The following is a 24,666-nucleotide window of genomic DNA, read 5'->3' on the forward strand; positions in this document are numbered from 1 at the left end:
AGTACTTTCAATAAATGAAAAACCAACATCATCCCTAAATTTAAGATAACCGAACTTGTTTGCTTCATGTTTTTTTAAGCAGGAAACACATCTATTGTGAATGTTGTGTTTACACAGTTTTTGCTTACATGTTTACAATTGGTTTTGATTCTCTGTACAGAACCACCCAGAGTAAAACTCCTGGGAAGTATACATATGAACTTCTGCTTTCATAAAGCAAATATTAGCACTTATATTACCATTACTTCTGGAAGCACATCCTACTCAGTGGTGACAACTGAAGCTATTCCCCCAATGCAATGGATTTTGACACAGAACCATATCCTGAAAGGGTTAGAACAGCTTACCTCAGCCTTACTGACTCTGCTTGCTGCTCCTCGAGTCTCCAAAGCTAAAACCAAGAAGAATACAGCCCATTCCTTATTCTGTCATTTGCATGAGATGCACAGGACTGTCTGGTCTCTCACCTGTACCTCAGTTCTTTAGCCCATTAGACCAGTCAGCTCCCAGTAACCATGAAGGAGCAGCAGATCTGAACCAAATTTGCTCTGAAGGGGTTTCTAAATTGGAAAAGCCTGAAAATAACCGCTGTACACAATCTCTTTTAAGAAAGTGTTCAGTGACCTTGGGCCAGCTACCAGTAGTTATCTGCCCACTCCCATCTCACAGCTAAATCAGCTTGATTCACTGAGAATTTAACTCTAAGCAAAGGTAGTTATTTGCAATTATTTTCAGGTCCATCTGTTGCCCTGTCTCTGTACCTGCTCTACCCATGGCAGCTGTGCTTCAGAGGCTGCTTCCACCTGCTACATGGCCTTTATTTAAGGAAGGCCTGATTTTACCTAAGTGCACTTCTCAGGTCATTCTGAACAGCCTCAGCTTTTTGTAAGGTTTCCCCTTTACAGCACTAGCACCAGACAAGTGATTTTCATGACCTCCTGACACACCTCTGAGGAACAGATTAACACTCCACTTTTTTTGCACAGATTTACTAAGCCAAACACATTTTTAGACTGAAAAAATTGGCAGAAAGCAGTAACTTTAAATCCTTGATACTGGGAGTCTGTGTTGAGGAGCTGTCTGTATTTTTTAGTACATCTAAGCACACAATTTAAACACAACAAAGGACCAACCAAGACAAACTGAATAATGGGAGAATGAATAAACAGAGATTCTGATGCTCTGTTAACATGTACCAAAAGGGAGAAGGATGGAAATGGCTTAGCAGTACTGCAGATCTGCCCTTCCCTTTATTAAATCAATTAATTGGGATTTGGGTGGGGTCATGTGGATATTTACCAGAGCTACAAGGGGAGAGAGAACACAAGCTTTCAAGATGCTGTCCTAAAGTGCAGAGGTGTTCGCAGAAGGGACTTTTGCAGTCTTTAGACTGACAGCCAGACCACACTGAGTGGCCACCAGTGGTCACCACGGCAAAAAGGACCCTGCACAGGCAGCCTGAAGGTGAGAACAAAGGGTTGCATCTCTATTCTACCGCACTCTGCGTGGGGAGGAGACTAAATACTACTCTGAAGAAATTGTTTATGAATCATTGATCAGCCACTGTCATCAGCTCTAACAAAATGGTTTTCCAGGTACCAACCCCTCATCATAGCCTATTAGACCAAATGGTTGGGAACAGAGAGAGCTGCAGTTCACAAAACCAGTCAGGGAACGACTGGGTGGAATTCAATCAGTGAGCTGCAGGAAGACAGGTCTGCTATCCACAGGATGAAACAACTTAGAGGGACAATTTTCATGCTAGAACCTGCATTTATTACTCTGCAGGATACCATGAACAAAGCAGCAGAAATGAGGGAACATTATCAGACAATAGCTCCAAGAATTTTCAGGCAATGCTGTGCCTGTCTGGACATGGCCCAACAAACCAGTCTGTGTGGCCATTCTGCCAGGCAGAAATGCCTGACCATCAGGGCAAACGTGCACTGGGAACAGGAAAACAAGCTTTAATGGATGGGGTAAAATAAGTTTCTGGTTTTCAAAAGAAAAATGAGATGTATTTTTAAAGGGTGTCAAGTTCCTTTGTTTGGAGTTTTTTCTAATGAACTGATATACTGAATGTTGTACAGCAGCCAGTGCTGATTTAATTCAGAGTTTGTGCTCATTGTCTTCATTGAACACTTTGTGTTCAAAGAAAAGAAGGAAAGGTCAAACGTTCTTTGCTTGTACTTCCAGACCCCAAACATGATGGGCTTATCACTTCTTCTACTGGTCTGTTAAGGAAGATATTGGCTTCACCTGATAATCGCTCTGCAATTAGGCCAGATTCTGTTAAATTTGGATCTTCCAGGAGCTGATCCTCCTACAGTGAGCATGTAGGCAGAAATCACATCAAAAAAAAGGAGATTTCTCAAAGTACATTTTATTTAGGAGTTAACTGAAGTGCCCTCCTAGTCAAACAAACACTTATGCTAAACTTAAAGCCATGCAAAATTGATTATTGTTAATTAATTACCTGTACACACAGTGTAAAGAAAGCACAGGCTACCTTCCAAAAAATGTATTTGCACAGATTTTTTATCAAAAGCTGTATCAGATCTCCATTTTCTTAACTTTTAAGAAGAGATCTTAAGATTCAAAGTGACTTCCTACATCAGTAGCATGACTTCCAAAAATACTTGTTGTTTCCCCTGTCTGAAATTGAGTATTTATCAACATGATTCTAACCAAAGTTACTTTTCAACCTCTCAGAGCTAGACAAGAGCACATTCCCAGTCTCTTACATCTTGTGCTGGAATTATCTCAACTTTTTCACTGAAAAAGTGACTAGCTTATTAAGAAAGCACCACATAGTCAGGAACACACAAAGAAGAATTTTCTATGTCCCCAATAATAAACCCACAAAACACTTGCTAAGCTGTTTGAAGAGCTGCCCTGTCAGGAGGATGCTGGGCCTGGCTGTCCTTAGGAGCAGCTCAGTGCAGGAAGCAGATCCCAGGATCTGGGACCCTCCCAGGGCAGGCACAGTGCAGCAGGTGCACATAAGGTGTTGCACATTAAACCATTAACAGCAATGGTTTACTGTGGCATTTCAGTGAGGGACTGCAGCCAGCACACTGCTGGTAGGATGGCTGAACAAACTGTCTTCTGCAGGGTACCCAACACACCCCAAAGTCAAATCCAGCCTGCCAGAATCCAACCTAGGGATGGTTCTCCAAGCAAATCAGTGACCTTCTCCTGCCCCCCCATGATTGAGAAGAAAAGCACATTGTGAACTCGGGTGATCAGGTCCTGCTGAGCCTCTTCCTTCCAGCATCCCCTCTTCCCAGGGCTCAGGCCTCCAGGATCAAAGTGGCTCCCTCCAGGGTCACACCAATAAATTCCAAGTGCACTTACTGCATATTCCACTCAGATGGTGACAGTCTTTTCCTGAGCAGGGCTCAACACTGCACAAAATGCAAAGCTGTTGTGAATTAACTTCTTGTCCCCTCTCTGGAAATACTGGTATTTCATCAGTGGCTGAAATAAAGATCACCTTCTGAAGTTTAACTGGAAAATAACACTCTGTTCCTCCAACTTTTTATTCCTAGTAAATACGTAATTCAGAAACCAAATACAGTTTGTGAAATTTTGACAGTGTGGCTTTTAAAAAAAAAAATCCAAAATAAGTCCTTCATTCAGTAACATCAACTCCCATTCAAAATAAACATGGTATAGTTACAGAGAAACTTATTTAATTTCCTCTCATTAAATGATCAGTGAATAAAATATTACATACTATTATATAATTACTATGTAAGTGTTTTATGTAAAACTATCAATATTTGTTCAAGGAATCAGTTTTGTTTTTCAAATTACAAAGAAGGAAAATTCTTGGGGAAAACACCGTCTTCTCAGATCTTGGCTGAGGAAGAATATATTTATGAATATAAAAATGAAGGAAACAAACAAACCCAATCAAAATAGTTATGTCTGAAGTGAAAGACATTCTAAGGCCAAAGACAAAGTTATTTCTGCACTGCCCCACCTGGACCCAGATGGATCACACAGTTCTAGGCAGCATCAGCTTATGAAGACCCAACTATTTAAGAGTGAAAAAAGCCATGTTCCTTTCTCATTGATCACAGAAGGATTTGTGTAACAGCCACCCACCACCTGGGTCACACTTATTCGGTGGCATGAAACACCTATGGCTTCAAATTTTTTCTTTTTGTTAAAGAGCTTGTCATATCAGCTAATTAAGCTTACATAAATTCCTGCAATTTTTACTAGTAAGTAGGAAAAAAATGAACTTTGCAAAAAATAGGATTGTTTTCTTAATTAGGAGGATTTGCATCCCTTCACAATTGATCTTTTTGAAAGAACTCCTGTTGTATTTCCTAAACAGCTAACTATTAAACTGAGTTTCCTGCTGGATGATCCACAACACAATAACAGATGCCTGAAAGGTCTATTAAACTCAGGCACTTTTCCAATTTGTTCAGTTATTATCTCCTCTGAAAACATATTTAAAATATACCTACAAAAATTTAAATACAGTGTTCAGCATTTATTGTTTTTCCATCCCTGCATCATTTGAGTGAACAGAATTACTCACACTTACACAATTGCAATAACATATATCCATCCTCTAACTTAAAAAATTTATATGTTAAGGAGGTACTACACTTTATGTTACCTGTAGTACTTCTAACATGAAAAATTCCTCCTTTTTGGGGCAAAAGAAGGGAACAGCAGTTGGGCTACACACAGGAAACCCCTGTGACACTTACTCAAAAGGCAGCCTATAACACTTAAAAAAGGTTTGAGGCTTTTTTAGAACTTGATATTAAAAAATGCTTATTTAAGTATTTGTTTGCTCTGGAACCACGCAATAGCAACTAAGTTTACACAAACCCAAGCTTTGGGGCTTAAATCAGAAGCTCTGGCTGCTCCTGTGTGCTTCATGCTTACCATGTCACCCTTGCCATCCCACAGCTCTGCTGGAAGCCTGTGCCCTGCCAGGAGACACAATCAGCAGCCACACCACGAGCCAATTCATGACTCTCTGCACACTTTTCCAGTGAGGAAAAAAAACACAGCCATGGACTGGGCTCTGACAGCTGAGAAACTCCATATACACCCTGTCACCCCTGCCCAGGGACAGTAAACTCCAGCAGAGAGAGGGCAGGCAGCTGGGGCCACAGACATCTCAAAATAGCTGCAACTAAGACTCCAGAATTTAAAAGCACATCCTCACGGTGCTTCCAGCAAAAAAGCTCCAGCAAGGCACAACCCAGCACGTGGGAAATGCCCAACTTTTCAGAAGGATGATGGTGTACCTCTGACTGATGACTCTGAAGTCAGCAGCTCAAAACCAGCAAGGTAATACTATTAATTGTAAAAACTGTTAAGTTGCTTACATGCTATTTTCAGGCTTTTCTCTCAATTTTCTTTCCTATCCTACGGCTTTGAAAAATAAAGTTGAATTTTATCTCAGCTGTGAGAAAGCCCAAGTGCTCAACAGAGCTGGAGCTAAAACTGTCTAGTTTACATCAACCAAGCTCACTGATAAAAATCCCTCAGCATTAGCCTTGCATTATTGTTCTGTAATACAGGAAACCCACTGTGCTCTGTATTAGATATCCCAGACCATCCCCTACAGCAGTCATCTATGCTTCTCCCCAGAGAAGAAATGCAAGATTATTTCTTACAGCATTTTTCATTTTCATTGCCCAGTCTAGTTTTACAGGACCCAAAAGAGGTGTCTTTCCACCACGATTCCTCTTGGGAAAATATTCTATTCAAATAATCTATTGCTTTTGGGGTTTGTTTCCTGGTATACAGCCAAAGTGATCTTTTCCCCTCCTTAGTTTCACTCCATTACTCTTACTCCAACAAATCATTGACATGTGAAAAGTATATTAAATGAAGGCATTTTTTCCCTAAATGCTTCAGTTACACACAATCAAGAGTTCACCAAATCAAAAAAGCTAATCTTAACTTTCTTCTTTGTACTTGGAACACGAGTTTGCATAAGCCAACAGAAAGCTGATTCCAATTGTAACAAAGAAATATCTTTATCTAGCAGATTCACAGCTGGTCTGGGGTGGTTTGGGTTGTTTTGGTTTTCTTTTCTTTTAAAATCCATAAGATTTGTGGAAAGCACTGGCCTGCACCCTCTGGAGACAGGTGCTGCATTGTCATTTGCTGCAAAGGAGCTGAACAGAGCAGCAGAAAGTTCTCCTCATTAACTTCTGCAGACTGGCATCACCTGCAAAGCTCACACAGAATTGGTACAATTGCTTTCAGCAGGCAAAAGCTCATACTCACAGATGCTCTCAGGAGGGGGCTGATCAGTCATTTGTTGCCCTGTTACCTCTCATGGCAAAGCAGTGGTCACATTTGTGCACACAGCTGCATCTTGGAGATTCTGAGAGTCACAGCTCATTTCAGACCTCCTCTATGCCTGAGTGTCAGACTTAATGCAAAAAACAAGTGATATTTTAAAGCTAGGAAACTGAGAAAAAAGGCCTAAAACTCAATTCTGCCAGAGGACCAAACTACATTCGGTGTTAATTTGCCCCAACAGTCTTGAAATTGAGCTAACCAACAACAGCTGATTAAAAACATCCTAGGAAATACAGGCAGGCCAAGAGGTAGAGCTGCACACTCGTTTTGGTGAATATGAAGCAGTAATCTCTAAAAGCCATCAGTGCAAGCAAAACTTAACATCTCAGGACTGGACTGCAGCTAAACTGCTTCAGACCCACAGAGATAAAGAAAATCCTAAAAGTTCATAGAATCATAGAATATCTTGAGTTGGAAGGATGATTGAGTCCAGCTCACAAATTAGTACAACAGAAACTGGCTTCTGAATTTCAAAGTGGACAACTTCTATCATTCAGAAAACATCCAGATACTGTTCTGCTTATACTTCAGGATTTAAGAACCATTCTGATATAATCTGTTTGAGATCCCTTTTTTCACTACAAAAACAATCCAAAGCTTGGCAGTTTCCTGTAAGTTTCCCCACTTACACACTCCCAGTTGCTCAAGACAGAAGAGTATTTCCCAAGTAAGCAGCAAGGCAAAGAGGCTGGCACAGGCCTGTCGGGGTAGCCTGGCTGTGCAGTAAATAGATTTGGTTTCATCTTGGGTGCTGTCAAACAAGGCAGACCAGAAGCAGATCTGAGTCTGCTGCTTTTTGCCTCCATGCACACACAGGAGACACAACCCCGCAGTGAATCATCCCACCCCACACACACAGCGCTGCCACGGACAAATGCTCTCCCAGAGCAGAGAAACAAACAGCAGGAAAAAAGGAGATTTACTACCAGGAAATCAAGAAGTCAGCCAACTCCAAGTGCCGAGCCCCTCTTTACAAGTGACTCTGGAAACCTCTGAAGGCTCAGACACTGTAATTTATTAGTAACCCAGACTAACACTTGATGATGTTACTGCCATATATCTTTCCCCTCAGCACTCAGTGAGCAGAGTCTCACACTTGTTGGAGGGGATGGCACCTTTCCAAACACAACTGCTATTTAATCATTAAAAATGATGCCTGGCCTGTAAAATAATATTCAAAACCACTGGCTACAGAATAAAAGTGGATTTTGCTTGTTGATCTTATATTAATATAACTAATCATAGAAACTAACTCTGGGTATAAAGTTTGCCACACACAAATTTTGAGCCTATGGAAGCTTTTCTTTCACTTCTACTTCTATTATGCTTTCCTTCTCTCTTCCCTTCCCCTTTTTTTTTTAAAGGGGAAAACCCCCACTTGAGCAGAATGTTACTAAAAATGGTTTTTTTTGCTGTAAGCAAGACAGGACCTCCAATAATCACAAGCCTCTCATGAGATGCAACAGTATTAATTCAAACCTTTCAGATTTATTTACTGTATTTTTTACCCTGGGTCAACCACCTGCCCAGTGGATTTTGCAAATCTCACCTAAAATGTATTTATGCAAACTTCTTCAGTATAAAAAGTTTCAGTTTCTTCTATACTCTATCACCCATCGCAACACAAATATAATTCTGCTGCTCTTTTTAATTTAAATTTGCTTGCTATATGCACATAAATAAACAAAAAAAAAATCTACCTTGACATATTCTGCAGAGATCAGAAAAACCCAATGAAAATAGATTTCATACATTTTATTCCTCTGAAACCACCATATGCCAAGTGCACTGCCAGATCCAAGAGTGAGATCACACCCACTTGGACAGTCAGTACAGCAATGCATTACATTAACCTGCAATCACACAAATCAGCCAGAGACTTCAGACAGCTTCGTCTTCAGAATAACATTTTCAGAACTGAAATAATAGGACTTTACATAAGTTCACATAGACTCTATGTGGAACTTTCCAAATGCATGAAAAAAACAGCTAAGAGGTATAAATCCAGATGTCCACAAATAAATGCTGCAAGTAACTTTGCACACAGCACAGACAAGTTAGTTAAAATGACTATTTTGTCCTGTTACAAGAACAGTTACTCAGCTTGATATGTAAATATCTGTGTGCCCACTGGTACATCTGATACTTACAAAAAAGAGCTAAGATTTATTATTTTTATTGTATATTGCTCCATCCTTGAAGCTGAAGAAACTATATTAACCACTCATTATATAAACTCATTACAAACAAGTTCTGGTTTTATCTTCAAGAGTTTTGATTGAACTAATTCTGAAATTAATCTCTGTTAACAAGGAATCTATCTGTTTTAAAATTTAAGAAAAACTGCCACTAAAGACTGATGGTTTTGTTGCTGAGGTAATGTCTACATATGAAGTAATTCAGACCCTATTGTGAAGACAGTGAATACGTGTCTCCTCGAAAGAATTTAGAGGAATTACTAGCTAATCTGAATCACTAGATTAATTTATTAAGTGCTTGAAACAACGAATAACTTGTGTTCAGATTTTACTTTGACTCAACCCAGTGATTTTTAACTTAAACTCTGTGTACTGAAATCATCTGTATTTCATAGGCTACAGGCCATGCTAATGGAGAAAGCAGATTCATCAATAGAAACCGAATCTGAATAAAGAAAGCCAGGAAAATCAAAGCTTTTGTGAACTTTTCCAAAGAAAAAGTGAGCATGGAACAGAGAACTAGAAAGTAGAACACCAGAGGAGAAAGTTATACCAGCTATTTCTCAGGCCAGAGGAGCTCGATTCCAGTTGTTCAGGAAGCAACTGCTGATGCAACCACCCCAAACCCTTTTAGAGACACTCAAGTCTAATTAATTTGCTGAACATTCAGCACACAAGAAAACAAGGCATTTGAAAGAAATCAAGTGCAAGTCATCACCCCCCATTTCCTTCATCTCCATTGGCAGCCCTGCTCGCAAATCGATTTTGCAAAAGACTTGACCAACTGGTAAGTGAGCTCTTGGGAGGGGACCAACATTAAAGGAACTACCAGGAAGGAGGCCAAGAGAAAGCTTGGCTCCCGAGTTTCACCCAGTGATCCTTTCCACTGCACAACAATAAGAGGTTCCCACCCCATGAACTTTGGAAGTTTCCCAACTTCTGGAGACATTTACTCCACCACCAGCAGCACTGCCTATGCCAAGAGCTACTCTGTTGCGTTCTCCCTGGCACACAACTGCTTTTTCTTAAAGCACACAGGTAAATTACACATCAAATGATACTTCACCCTTGAACTACTTAAGAATTCAAGTCACAATATAGAGCAAGGAGCAAATGCCACATGAACCCCGGTGGATGAGCTGATGCAAACTGTTACAACTAAAAGTAGCATGTGTAATATTTTTCACCAAAAAATGAAGTGATAAATGGCTTCTGGGAGATGCAAGGCTGTATCAAGGATAAGTAATCCAGGGAATTTGGACATGTGAGCTCTCTGGATTATTCCATGCCAATGACTTTCTGAATTAGCTGAAAGAGTATCTGACTTTCCACTACATTTCCCAAATGTTATATGCAAACACTCATCACAACAACGTTGACAGATACATGCATGGTTGCAAAGTGATTCCTTGTACAAAACCTAATAAACCTTGTAGCTGATAAAGAATAATTTTAAACCAGGCTACCAAAAAACACACTGGAAAGCTATTAAATTTGGATAAAATGGAACCTAAACAGAGTTGAGGTTTCTAGCTGAGGGTTTTTAGGTTAAGCTCTCTCCAATACTGAACATACACTCCTGCCAAAATTCCACCACACAAGTTGAATAGCTTAAACATTACCAAAATTCCACATTTATGCAGAACACTCACTGTGTAACACAGTTACACACACTTCTTAAGAAACCCACTGAACTAAGGCAAGCAGCCATCTTCTCTCAGTTAAGACCTACAGCACCTGAATTATCACCACTGAAACACCTCCACCTCTCACAGAGCTGCAACAAATCTCCACTAAGTACTGAGCACAAGCTGAATGAGAGATTTCCTACTTCCATGCAAAGGGACAATTCCAATAGGAAGCCTTTTTGATATGGGTGGGACAAGAAGCAACAGAATGTCACAGGAACATGAACTGGAAATTTTTTCAAGAAATCAAAGGGAGGAAGGTCTCTTGTGAATATGCACATATTGTGTAGAGGGGAAAGGGAATCATGGAATGGTTTGGGTTTGAAGGAAACTTGAAGATCATTTCATTCCAACCCCCCTGCCATGGCAGGGACATGTTCCATTGTCCCAGGCTGTTCCAAGCAGGATCCAACCTGGCCTTAGAGACTGCCAGGCATGGGGCAGCCACAGCTTCTCTGAGCACCCTGTGCCAGTGCCAAGGTACAAGAGGCTCTTGGAGACCACAGGCAAGACCATTAGTCAAGCATTGAGGCAAGCACCTTCTACTTCATCCCAAAAATGCAGGGCCCAGGACATCCAGGACAAAATGCAGTCTTCATGCTTTGATTGGGAGCACAGCATTTCGAAGACCCCAGGATTTTATGACTACAGGCACCAGGTTGCTGCTTCTGGGAAGTATACCAATCTCACTTAAGACTTCCTTAGTCTCAACCAGGTTTTGCTAAATACACAGGAAGCAGACTGCTTTTGACAAGGAGACAGAAATGCCCATAAGGAGCATATAAACCTGTCACAAAAACTGTGAGAAAAAAAACCACCAAAAATATCCACTTGTCATCAACATGAAAATATAACAAAAAAGAAAAAAGCAGGCTGAGGTAGTTTTGTAAGGCAAGACACACAGAAGCCTATGCCTGAGCATACCAAAGCACCTGGAAACATTCAACAGGACAAATTTCTAATTACCACCACCTCTACAACTGCATGGGATGCACAGAGAAAAAAAGTGTACAGATGTGAAGAGACTGTAGATGAAAAACAATGCAGACTGTCTGCCAATGCAGGCAGAAAACCTGGGAAGAACGAATGAAGCAAAAAGGGAGATTTAAGTGGAAGTCAACTGTTTCCTGTTGCTGTCCTCAGCTATTTCTTCTCCACTCCAACTTACGTTGAGAATGACAACTGGTTTTATTCTCTCTACTGTATATTTATGTTTAGGTGTTTTCAAAGGCACAAAAATCAACAGAGAAACACAACCTGTAGGTAAAAAAAGAGAGGAAAAAAAGTAGTTTTATGTGATTTCAACTGAACGTGCAAAACTGTAAACAGCATGCACTGACAGTTGAAATCAGTGATTAGAGCCAGAAAGAGAACTTGGTAGATTTTCAAATTCATTTTATATTTATCTATAGCATATACAAGTTTTTAATAGCAACAAGTAGCTTGTGCCGCCTATGCAAGTACAGAATGTAATTCTTTATTTTCGCTGACAGTTTAAAAGCAGGCTGCAAAGTACCAAAGTTAAAAGTTTGGCAGAAAGCTGTTTCAAGGGAATATAACACCAAGGATATTTCTGGATATTTAAAATCTCAGATTTCCAGAAGAGAGTTAAACGCAGTTTCTGCTGATGTACCAAAGCCTGACGAGTTTGCAGCTTTATACACAAAAGGCATATTGTCTAAAAATTATTTTCCCTTTCCTGAGTAAATATCCCCTTGCAGAGTGAGGGGGAAATAACCATGCAATAGACACACACTGGAAATCCTTCACAAACATTTATGGTTGTCCTGGCCACACATCCCAAAAGGCCCAGAGAGAAGCCAGGTAAAATACTTTGAGAGGTGACAGTAACTGCTGAGTACCCCTCTAAAAAGGGATATTTATTTCCAGAAATAATACAACTTCTAGTAAAAAACAGAAAAGGAGACATTTTTTGTTAACCTTTTTTTCTTATGGTTAAAACAAAATTCTTTGGCAGTCATACAAATGGTTTAGCTCAGAACCACTGTGGTAAAAATTCCTGTAACCATATGGGATATCTATCAAAATAATGCCTTCTGCAGAACTGATAAGAATAAGGAAGGACCCTACTCGACTCTGTCACAGATTGTTCTTCCTGGCAGGAGGTTCGAGACAATCCACTTTGTCCAAATACTATTTTTATGACTCTCAAAACCTATTTAGAAAAATTAAGAATACAGTCACAAAGCAAAGCTACGTTTTAAAACGGATTGCTGATTTCAGTATCCTACAGTTAAAAAAACACCAAGACCTCATCGATATCGCTCAGGCTGTTTCCTTTGTTTTGCCGTTTTCCATTCTTTACGAATCTTTCTCACCTACTTCTGCCCTCGAACTGCCTCAGTGTGATGCAAATTTTCCCCGGACTCCCGGGAATTTCAGCAGACGACATCATCAGGTGAAACCAGCCTGAGTCAACTCCACTTCCTGACCACGGCTAAGATGGTGCGCGCAGCCGGTGAACCGAGAGGAGCTTCCCTCACACACCATCCACTGAACCCTGCTGCAAACTTTGCCGCAGCCCAAAGACGGCGAACAACCAGAACAACCTCCCAACCAACACCCCCCCCCTCCCCCGCCGCCTCCTTTTGCTTTCTCACACGGCGTCAACTTCCCAAACCAAACTGCATTTGGGGGGTATCGAGGGCACGGCCGGAGAAGCCGGCGCTGCTCCGCGGGGCTCTCCGCGGCCGAGCGGCGGGCAGCGCTCACCCGGGGCCTGCAGGAGCCCGAGGCGGGCACCGCTGGATGCGGGGATCGCCGGATCTCCGGACCGCGGACAGCCGACACCGCCCGCCCCGGCGCACGGTGGCCCGGCCCGGCCCGGCGCTGCCCCGGGCCCGAGACCACAACAAAGGCTTTTCCCCCCATCACCCCGCACCCCCGGCCCGGCACGTACCGGATCGCGGCGCTGGCGGGGCGGCGCGGCGGGGCTCATTCCGCCGGGGCGGGGACGCTGTGACGGTCACCGGCGCCCGGCGGGAGGCGAAGGCGGCGAGCCCGGGCGGCGGCGGAGCCGCATCGCTGCCCGCGCCGAGTCCCGCTGCTCCCGGCCGTGCCCACCCCGCGCTCGGCACCTCCCGGCTCCCGCACGGCCCCGCTCCCGCTCCCGCCGCACTTCCGGGAGGGAGCGGTCACGCGGCCGCGGGACGCGCCGCTTCCATCCGGGAACGCGCGCGGGGCGGGGCGGGAGCCGAGTGGGCCGTGCCGAGCCAAGCCGAGCCAAGCGCTGTGGGTGAACGCTCCCGGGCTGTTGGGGACCCCAGCGGTTCATCGGGGCTCCCAGAGCACATGGCGCTGGACTGCGTCCCGATGGTCCTGGAATAGCTCCGCTCCTTACCAGGAGTTTTGCTCCAGTCTGTTCCAGAAAGGAGCTCTTCCCCGTACTCCGGTGGAATTTCCTGTGCCTTCCCGTGGAATCGTGTTCTCTTGCCCGTGCAGAAGGATGGGGCACCTCTTCTGAGGGGCTGGGACAAAGGGATTGTTCAGCCTGAAAAAGAGAAGCTTGGAGTGACCCAGTTGTGGCCTTGCAGTACTTGAGGGGAACTTACTGGGAAGATGAGGCAAGGCTATTTACATAGCACGTAGTGACAGGACAAGGGGGAATAGGTTCAGATGGAAAGAGCAGGTTTAGATCAGATATTAGGCAAAAAAAAAAAAAAAATGAAGGTGGTGAGGTCCTGGCATAGATTTCCCGGAGAAGCTGTGACTGCCCAATCACTGCAGGTGTTCACGGCCAGCTTGGACAGGGCTTGGAGCCACCTGGGATAGGGGAAGGTGTCCCTGCCATGACAGGGCGTGGAACAAGGTGATCATCAAGGTCACCTTCTAACCCAAACCATTCCATGGTTCTCTTGCTTGGCACCACCAGACCCTGGTATTGTCTTCTTGGCACCCCCTTTAGGTATTTATTCACATTAATGAGGTCCCCTCTCAGCTGTCTCTTACCAAGACTTAACAGGCCCAGCTCCCTCAGCCTTTCCTCATAAAAGAAATGTTCCAGTCCCCCAATTATCCTCATTGCCCTCCTCTGGACCTCTGCTCCAAATGGTCAGTAAGGCTCCTCTGAGGACTCCTTATTTACTTATTTTTTATTTTGTTTTGTTTTTCAGATGACATTGACCTGAAATTGACCTGAAAGTGACACTCGCAAGCTCCATCTGCTCCTCAGTAATGGGGCTGAAGAAGAGCCAGTCCTCGGTGACAGTTGTTCACCACCCAGCAGTTCTGAGACTTGTTGGTCAGATCTGTTTCCTTTAGAACCAGGTGAATTTCTCTACATCACTGAAGTAGTTGCGTCTAAAAATAAATGGTGTGATAATTTGTAAATTACATGCACAGTACTGCAAAATTCCCCGTGGAGGTCTGTAAATAAAACTTAAGCAATATGTTTTGCTTTGTTTTTCAAACAAACAGGGCTTTAAAGAAAACATCCTCTATGGAGACAATTAAGACCCAGTGACACCTTAATTGCTTCTCTTGAGAATGAGCACTAAGAATATACACACAGAGCATTGTGCTGTGTAAGGATACCCAGGCTAGCAAGGTCTCAAAATCGATACAACTGCATTAGTGAGGCTCAGAGCCCTGGATAATTCATCCTGCAGAGAAAAACTGCACTGACAGGGCCATACTGCCTTTGGTAGTACTAGTTCTCTCAGAACTGTTTCATGAACCTGTTTAGCACTGCACTCTATTTTCAGATGTCTCAGCGGTTTTTGTTTATTTGGAGTCTTTTTCACACCAGCCCTTTTAGGAAACAGCTTTACATCCGCAGCCAGTGCTTACTCCATTTAGTGAGCAGGATTCTTGCAGGCTGCTTTTATGTTGCCCACTACTTAGAAGAAAACACAGTAAACATTTGTCATTTGTGAGAAACACAAACAGAACACAGAATGTTTGGTCCTGTGAGCTGAACTGTTGAGTGATTGGAGACACTGTTGCTACTGGGAAGTGAAAGGTGACCGTTCTTTCACAGGGCAGAATTCAGTCACTCTTAGTGAAAATCAGGGGTGCATTCCTAGTTGTAACTGAAAAGTCTGCAATGGGAATCTTAGGATTTAAATAGAGTAAGTTGGCACATTAGAAAATCAGTAAGTGAATCTTTGTATCTAGTAACCATCCCTCCCTTAAATCCCTCTCGAGAGAAAGTCTGCAAAGATGAATCATTAACAGAAGTTGTGGAAAACATGCATATTTGCCAGCAGTCAAAAGGGGAGATTACAGCTCATGCATCCCTTGGGCTGAAAAGTTCCTTTGCTCACCCTCAGATATTGTGGGGGGTGTGGGCATATGCCACAGCAGGGTGTGTAAATGGGGGCCAAGCAGAGCAGCTACCACCTTCCAGATCTGGAGTCTCCACTTGGTTTTAGCAGAAGTTTAACTTATTTTCCTGTACTTTTCATCCACTGCTTAGTCCTGTTTCCTTCTATTCCCCCTCAGATTCCCATTTTTGCACCCTCTCAGTGCTGAATTAAAGTGCCCCGTGCAGTGTTGGCCTGTTGTGTAACACTAAGGTGAAATTTTGTCACATCAGGAGGCATCGGTGTGATTTGCATTTTGGCAACACTTAGTGGGTCAATTGAGGTAAATGACCCTTCATGCCAAATGTTTTACCAAACATAGAGTTTGTAATCTAGTTATGACAGAAAGGGTTGAGAAAAACAAGGCAGGGTGAAGTGATTAAGCACACTTCCAGAACAAGGATTTTGGCAGAGACCAGAGGAAGGACAAAACTTTCCTGGGTCCAGAGTGAATGCCCTGGGTCATGCTTCCTCAGACCAGGCAGGAGGACTCACAGGAATATACTCTTATAATATACACCATTTTCTGGCAGGGCCTTGGTGATATTTATACTTTTCAAAAAATGTTCACAGAAAGAGGCTATGCTAGTTTATTTTCCTAAAAAAATCGTAATACTAAATGTATTTAATTTCCAAATTACCTCCTGGGAAACTGTATGTCTAAACTGTATGTCTGAAGAAAGCACAATGGCTGTTCTGGTTGTTTTTAATTGTACATACAGCCAGCAGTACTGACTCCTCTATTTAGACTGCCCATCACTTCTCATTATGAAAAAGCTCTCAATGCACACATTTCTGTGTGGGGAAGGGTTGTTTAATGTGAAAGGCCTCTAAAATAATTTTACTTATTGCTCCTGGAAAGATTAAGAAAGCATATTAACATATAGCTATAAAAGGATTAATATGTGGAGATTTTCAGTGCTCTAGTCTGGGCAGGCAATACAGTGTGATCAAATTTCAGGCTGTTGGGAGTTTCACCTTAGATAAACCCCTCAAAACACAAATTCTGTCTGCTGTAGTTTTAAACATGGTATTTCTTATGCTTCTGTGTGAAATATGATTTATTCTAGGTTGTTGATGAGATTTCTTCACCCTTGCTTTGTGATATGAGGTGAGCTGAATTCAGCTGCTACACGTGGTGATGTTAACTCTCAGGGCCTGTAAATAGATTGGTTTTAGTATTGCTCCCACAGATTAAAGGGAAGGACTTGCATATGTAAACATGAATTGAAATTATTTGCAAAATGCAGTTGTGAGTGGAAACCATTCTCCACTCAATAAGTAGTCACATTTCAATGGTGAAATTATATATCCTAATTACAGATTCATCATAAATCTCTGAGATATTTCTGCTGAAAGGAGCCATTTATATACATATGTGTAAGCACATTGCTGCAATAAGTTTTCAAGATCCACAACAGGATTATGCCACTAAAATAACATTTTTAAAAGAAATTAAAGACAGGAATATTAATTTAATCTGTTTCCTTAATCACTGTAATTATTTCATTAACATATTCTAGAGAAATCCATTTCAAGCAACTCAAGAGAGGGCAAGTTTTACATGATTTCTGTTTTCTTTTCCTGTCTGTTGTCCAAATGTGAGCACTTTCTGGAGGAATCATGATAAATCCCCAGCATCTTATTTCATTCAACCCTATTTACTTTTAACAGAGCCAGCAGACAACGCTGCAAATGTGCTGCCAAGATGTATGGGTGACTTTGCATTAAGTAAATGCAAAGGCAGATCTAGCTGATATAAATCACTATTATATGGGCACTTTTAAAAGAGTGAAAAATTCCATCAGGAAAGTTTTTTGTCTTTTTGTAATAGAGGGGTCAGAATTTGAATTGCTTTTTGGAATTTAAAGTTCCAGGGCATTCAGATATTACTCAATTTAGAGTGACTTTTCCAACTTAAATTATTTTTATATTTTCCTGGACTTCCTTTCTGAAAAAGAAAAGAAAAGAATAAAACTGTTAGGCCATGACAAACAGCTGACTTCCTAAAAAGTGGTGATACAACCCTGAAATTATTTACTAGTGTTTCAACAGAATGGGTATTCCATTGAAAAGGTCGCTGTTTTGAAGCCAGCACTCTTCCCTATCTGCTAGTTTTGCAGGAAGGTTTCAGCAAAGATGCAGTTTCTCCTGAGAGACGAGGTGACACTGGAGGAGTGAAGTGTTCCTGCCAGTGGCTGCAGCACAGAGCCTGACTGGGGGTGAGTCACAGACAAGTCTCTGTTTTTCCTGATTCTGTGTGAGTTTTGATCTTCTATCTTTCACCACAGATAAAAACCACCAAGCTACTGTAACCACCAGGTCTTCTCTGTTTATACTTTGCATAAACAAACACTAGTTTTAGCAGGGGTTTGAACTTGGGACTTCCAAACTTTGCCTGAGCTCAGCAGCTGGGTGTGAGCTTCCCTTTCTTCTTCCATTAAAACAAATAAATAAACACTGGACAGATTTTCATGCAAAATGTGAAAACATTTCAGTTTTCTAACTTTCACAAGGCAGGCACAGGTTTTCCAAATAGTTTCAGTCAGTTTTTCAACACATTTTATTTCAAGAGGTGCTTATATGTTATTAGCGTTGAAAAAAGAATTATTAAAAAGAATTTGCTTTGTATTGTCATGTTCCTTTCCATCAGTTTCTGTGTTTGTGCTATTCACTGTTATGCCTTAAAATAGAGAGCAAAGACTTCAAAGCAGGTATCCTATCTTCCTGTGGTATTTCTTTAATTCATAATGGCAGAAAACTTCCTGGAAACTGTTGCAGTGCTGCATGACAATAATTCTTCTGCAGAATGATGAGCTGCAAATCACTGACCATCATTGTTTTATTCCTCCCCAGTATTTTCTTATGTAGTATCACCAGTTTCTTGTCAAAAATTCCCCATATGCACCCCAACAAATCTGATCTTGTACTTAGTTTTTCTTCATTCATATTTGCCAGAACTCCACAACCATGATGGCTATGTAACCATGTGCTGTGTCCCAGGTTGTTTTTCTTCTACTCTCCCTTCACTGCCACTGAGGGTCACAAGTGACGTGGCAAACCAGGGGTATTGTTTGATCTGCTCAGTAAGTCACAGTCCAGACAGACATAACTGGATGTGGTAACATTTTTTATAATAGTGTCTTCAAGGAAAGATTTTTTTTTAAATATTTCTTTGTCAAAATAATAGATTCTTTTCAGAACTTGCTAAAGGGGGAGAAAACCTCTTTAAAGTTCTTTGCAAATAAGCATTCATCTCCTTTCAAAAAAAAAAAAAATGGTAAAATCAAACCCTGTGGTTTTAAATGTTACGCCAGATTTGTCCTTCTCTACTTCCTTCTGCTCTCCAAACTCCACTGAAACACAAAAGGACTTCCCTTCTACAGGCTTCAGAGAGTGTGTAAACTTCTTTTTCTACCAGAAAGCAAAAAAGAACAAATGCTACTTTGTGGCTTATACTCATAAATTTGATAATGAAGTCAAATGCAGTCTCTTCCTCATTTCAATACCAAGTTGCTTTTAAAATGTCTTTAAAAGTAACTTTCATAAAGAGAAGAACAAGCACGAAGTTCTGAATTTTATGAAAGCCCCAAACAGCATTATTTATAAATAGAGATATGCCCAGCATCATCTGAACACGATTCAGTTGGCTCAGAGAGCCTGTGAACAGACTCTCAGAAGAATCCAGATTCTTCACTGAATAAAGATCAAGCTGCTAAGGCACATTTAGAGGAAAAACCACACCTCAGTTCAGTTGTGTCAAAAACATAAGTTGTTTTGAACTTTATTACCCTTTTTGGTTGTGAGATTCTGTGGTGTTGCCTCTTGAAACAGCCTCCTGCTTCCCAGCTGATAAACAAAATCCTTAGTTATGCTGCTCACAGAAGTACATTTCAATATTAATATTCCCCAAATTATTGAGTTTCATGGCAGGACTTGGTATAATTGTCTCTATGCATGGTAAAAACCCCCATATTCCTTCTAACATAGCATTTTAGGGGACTGAGTCTTCTGAGATACTTTACAAACCAAACTTTTTTAGCATGGAGCACTAAATATAAAATACATATGTATAAAATACATAATTTTTAATAAGGATTAAAATAAAGCAGCATTGTCATTCCAGTAGATGCCTACTTTTATTCCTCCCAAATATGCATAACAGATAATTGGATATTTACTGATTGTTGCACAATAATTTACCCATGGATTTATGAGTTACACATGAAATTGCCTATTTTGTTCTGTTCTGCATATTCCACCAAAACATCCTCTATTTTCTTATTCCTTTTTTTTCCCCTCTTGTGCAATTTTTTGGGTATGAAATTGTACACTGGGGAAAAAATGGATTGGGGGAAAAGTATTAAATTTAAAGCTCATGCCTTCATGTTGTACGTGTGACTTGGCCTCTGTTAATTCAAGAAGTTAATTAATCCCTAATGAAACATGCTTTTACTGTGTATCAAACAGCATTTTTGTTTGACCATAAATTTTTTTTATAATTTTTTATGGGCAATGGAAGCATTCTACTGGCTGTTTTTTCTAATTTTTCAATTTCACCATCCCCACAAAAGACATAATTTACACAGCTGTATTCACCACTACTATCTATAATTAATCTGGTCATATGGTTTTACTAAAATTTAAGTACTTAAAGTATAAGACTGTGACTGTCCTCTAAGCTAATTTTAAAGTATGTTGAACCATGTACACTAGATAATAAGCAATATTAGATATATTTGTATAAAAATATCTTGTTAGATATATATATATATATATATATATATATGTAGAGAGAGAGAGAGAGAGAGAGAGAGAACAATATCTTCAGTAGTCAAAATAACATGACCTGTGCAACAAGTTTGAGTTTTTTGTAGGAAAATCTCCTAAGCAGAATGATTTCTGAATTTTGCTGAAGAGATACAGGCTCACTGAATTTCATCTCTAAGAAATATTGGAGATTTGCATACGAGATTCCCCATTCCTTGTGAATAGATGTAAGGACAAATGGCATATTCTGAACACCAGAAAAAAGCACCAAACAACACTCAGGATTATTGGAAGGATCCCAATGCAAATGCTAAATACCAAGCTGGGAACGCAGAATAGCCCCATGGCAATTTCTAACAGAATTGTGCCAGATATTTGAAATTTTGATGAAGCCAACCTTTTCATTTTAAGACAATACAGGTGTTTCTTAGGTGTTTGGTTTTTTTTTTTTTTTTGGGATCTACTTAGACTTAACACCTTTTTACCTATCAATGTGTGCTGTAAGTGCTGTAGTTCTCCTTAGCAAAGATTTTGCACTGTTGATGCTATCATCCACTTCATTTCTCCTTGCTGGCAAGCATTTAGTGTCTCTAGACATATTATGATTCATAAGATGAATTGCTTCCCCTTGCTCTGGGATTCAAGAGACCAGCATGGAAGTATCCTATTCCTAGAGCAGAATCTCAGATGAATAATGTGATATGACAAGTGCAACACTCACTGATGGAGATCTGCTGGAGTCCCTTCAGCAGCTTAAAACTGCTGGTCAGGAAGAGGTAGATTAAGGCAGATAGAGGGCTTCTGAGTCAGGTTATGTAGAGGTAAAACAGGGTTAGAATCATTTTGCAATACTGTAATTGGATGCAAACTTCATTTGAGATTTCAGCTTTCAACTGCTTCACCATATTTACATAACACAAAAGCTAATTAGTGACAAATATTATGCAGAAAACTGTGCACATTATGCTTAGGTCAACATTCCACTTATATCAAAAGGTGAAGGTAGCTTCATTTTTTTTTTGAAAAAAGAGTCTGATGACACCATTGATTTGGAAAGATATGATATTATCATATTTATATGTGGGTTCATTCTGTATCTCTTCATTAAAAAAGAATTTGCCTTTGTTATCACAAGCATTTATTTAAATAACAACTTTATTGTAACCCAAAATGCAGGTGCCTAATTGCTTTCAACTCTTTCTTGTTTTATACTCTGAATACTTAAATAGTTGATATTTAGAGTCAGATATTTTAATGTGGCTGTTTTATGCCTGAGTATCTCTATTAGATTCAACAAATTATTCATAGTGGTACAGAAGGTGACTCAGTAATGGTCATATCCAAAAAGCAGGAATTCACTGTGGAACAACTGCAAGATATTGTGTTTAAGTTCAGAAAACATAAATAATAGCTACCTAGTGAGTCTTAGTGAAAAAGACCAGATAGGTACAAATCCAAACAGATATCTTGCATTTCAGTTGTTCAGTAATATAAAACTGGAATGTCCTTTGAATTTTAGTGTTTCAAGGTATTTACACAAGCTAGATAACAAAAAAGGAATGAGTTAAATATGATCATCCTGGATAACAACCTTGAACTTTATTTAAGTGCCAACAAAACTTGAAGTGTGTTATCTCAAAGTCATTGACAGTCATGGCTGCAACTCTAAAAAATGTGTTCTAAGAACACAAGGATCAGATTTGTCATCTGAACCACCTGTTTGGCCCTGCAAGTTTTAACATCAGAGAAGATGACAGCATCATCTCCTCAAAATGAAGAGATTCACAGGAAGCTGTGATATAATGGAATACCTTGAGGCTTTTCTCTGAGTCATCTCTCCCTGATGGCAATTTTAAGGTCACTCCTAAATATGGACAATTTATTCTGGAGACAAGAAACAATACTTGCCAAGAAAGAAACAGAGATCAATTGGTACAACATATGACTGTAGTGCAGTTAATTGAAGTGCCTTTGAAATACTTTTGATTTGCAGCTTTGGTATTCTGTTGTTCTAGAAATCAGTTCTAATTTTTCATCCAATACTTTAGGAAGGAGTCTGAATTCCATAATATCTGGATGGAGAATGATTTCGTTTTAGGGCTTTGATCAGTCATTGTTGACAAAGCTTCATCAGCCATTACTGAGACTTATTTTTCAGTTTTTATTTCAAAAATTTTATGCAACAAAGACCTTTCACAAATGCTGATTCCTTGGAGTTGCAGGCTAACTCAGAACCCAAAACAGAGAGGGAAATTTCCAACTGTTGATCTCAGTTAATATCACCTCTACTTGCTTCTAGTTCCTTGGCTGCTCATGTGCAAGGAGGTGGATAGCTCTTATCTCTTAACTGTGTGCACCTTGTCTCAAATGCTTTTACCAAAGCTTGGGAATTTGGCTCTTTTCTACCTAAATGAACAATCACAAGAGGAGCTTAAAAAACTGGTTTATGAGAGTTTCTCATCAGTGACAAACATATTTACTTAGGAGAAACATGGATGGTGGTGTTGTGTTTCTGTTTTATTTAAAAAGATAAGTCTATCAATATTTTTCTTTGAAATAAATGGAAAGCTGTTTTCCATTCAGCTGGTCTCTTTATCAGAGAATTAGTTATTGAATGGTCAATATTACTTGTTCTTCTCTCTGCATACTGGATAATAGAGTGCAGATACACAGAAGGGCTTTCAGAACAATGCAAGAAGAGAGGGAATTTGTGCAACCTCATTTTTACAGATAAGAGAAACCTCTGAGGACTTGAGCCCAGGGCTTCATAGTACAAAACTGCCAGAATGGGTCCTGGGATCAGTTAGAGACAATGCTGGAAAAGAAAAAAACTTGTGCTTCTGACCTTACAGCATTTTATTCATAGCAAAGTTGCATTTATCAAGTATGGCATGCTGGTTTAAAAAGCCTTAATTAGCTCTTTTGAGTCTCAAACAACTTTACAAGTGCAGGCCCTGTTTGTAACTATTGCTGATCGTGGTGCCTCACCTGGAAGAAAGAAAGAAATTACCATGGTGTTAGTGCTACCCATGAAGATAAGGCTGAAGTTGAGCAGCAATTCTGGCTGAAAACCTGCAGCATTTGAAGCCTTTTCAATTCCTGTGCTGTCTTTCATGCAAGTAATAAATTGGATGGCACTTAGATGAGGAGTACAAGTTGAAAAACAGAAGAGTGTAGGCCAGACAGTACAAATCTAAATGCTGGCTCGGGTGTTTGCCACAGTTCTGGGATTTCTGTAAGCAGCAGATAAAGAACAATTTGATTGTAAAGCTCGAGCTGTTACTGTTCAGCATTCCCAAGATGAAATTTGATGTCACTGAGCAGATTTATGGCATCCACAACAAGGCAGGAAATGCAATTAATAAGGCAACACTGCAACACCTACAGAAGATGGTGATGAGGAAAAAATGAAGATAAAGTTGGTTTTATTTTTCTTCTCCTTTATTTCTCTACTTTCCCATTGTGAAGCAATGACATAAAATGATTGACACTGCTACTAGGCATAATGCCTGAAATACTGGAATAAGTATTTAGTGTCTGGTGAGAGCTGTGACTTGGGGCAGAAAGAGGCTTTAGAGTGAAAAGGATCAAAACCTTAATAGCCATTAATGCACAACAATTACAAAAGTTGAAGGTAAGGGAAGGGAAGTAGAGCAGGCAGGCACTGTCTGAGAGAGCAGACATTGCCTCTTAAGGCAGAGAAAATGCACAAAAACCAGGAACTAAAACACTTAGCCCAAAATATTACTGGGTGTTTTGTGGGCAGAGGAAATCATCACTGGGAAAACATCCCAGTGTTCGTTCCCTTAAGAAAATGGAAACTGAAGCACATACAGGCACCCACAGAGGCTACCAAGAAACACTAGTTGTGTGACAAGACTCTCAAAAAGGCACTATTTTCTCATGCAGAAAATAAAATCCTGGGTGTTATTTTGCAGTGTGCTGTAAGCCCAGTAACAAGCTGAGTTCTGGCTGACCAGCAGAGCTGCAATCTTACTCCAGCAACACCGATAAGCAACTGGTATGTGATCATGAGAGAGAACTTCAGCATTGCAAGACCATTGGAGTGGCTGTCAAAACATTCACCACAAGATGATGCATTGTTGCCTGAATTTTTAAACAACTGGCACAGAAATGCCCTATCTTCCAAGAAAACTGCCTCCCAAAACAGCTGAGTAAATCTCACATGAGCCCTTAACTTATCTACCATAGGAATGTTTCACTTTTTTTTCTAAAATCAAACTGAGTTAAATTTTTTCTACTCTTTTCTTTTGCATTAAAGTGACTTCTAAAATGTTTTCTAATGAAAAACCAAAATGAAATAATTGTATAACT

General features: G+C 40.5%; 1 protein-coding gene across 2 annotated transcripts in view; it reads right to left on the reverse strand.

Moving 5' to 3' along the window:
* Positions 1-13,374, reverse strand: part of SPOPL (speckle type BTB/POZ protein like) — a 33,070-nt gene extending 19,696 nt beyond the window's left edge. The window contains exon 1 of one of the 2 annotated variants that reach the window (XR_009487293.1): positions 13,158-13,374. The gene's annotated coding sequence lies outside the window, so the exon portion shown is untranslated. The remainder of the gene's footprint in view (positions 1-13,157) is intronic. The other variant, XM_059852535.1, reaches the window with a different exon arrangement.
* Positions 13,375-24,666: the final 11,292 nt, after the last annotated feature.

The sequence above is a fragment of the Haemorhous mexicanus genome, chromosome 8 (genome assembly GCF_027477595.1).
Source record: "Haemorhous mexicanus isolate bHaeMex1 chromosome 8, bHaeMex1.pri, whole genome shotgun sequence".
Classification (NCBI taxonomy): domain Eukaryota; kingdom Metazoa; phylum Chordata; class Aves; order Passeriformes; family Fringillidae; genus Haemorhous; species Haemorhous mexicanus.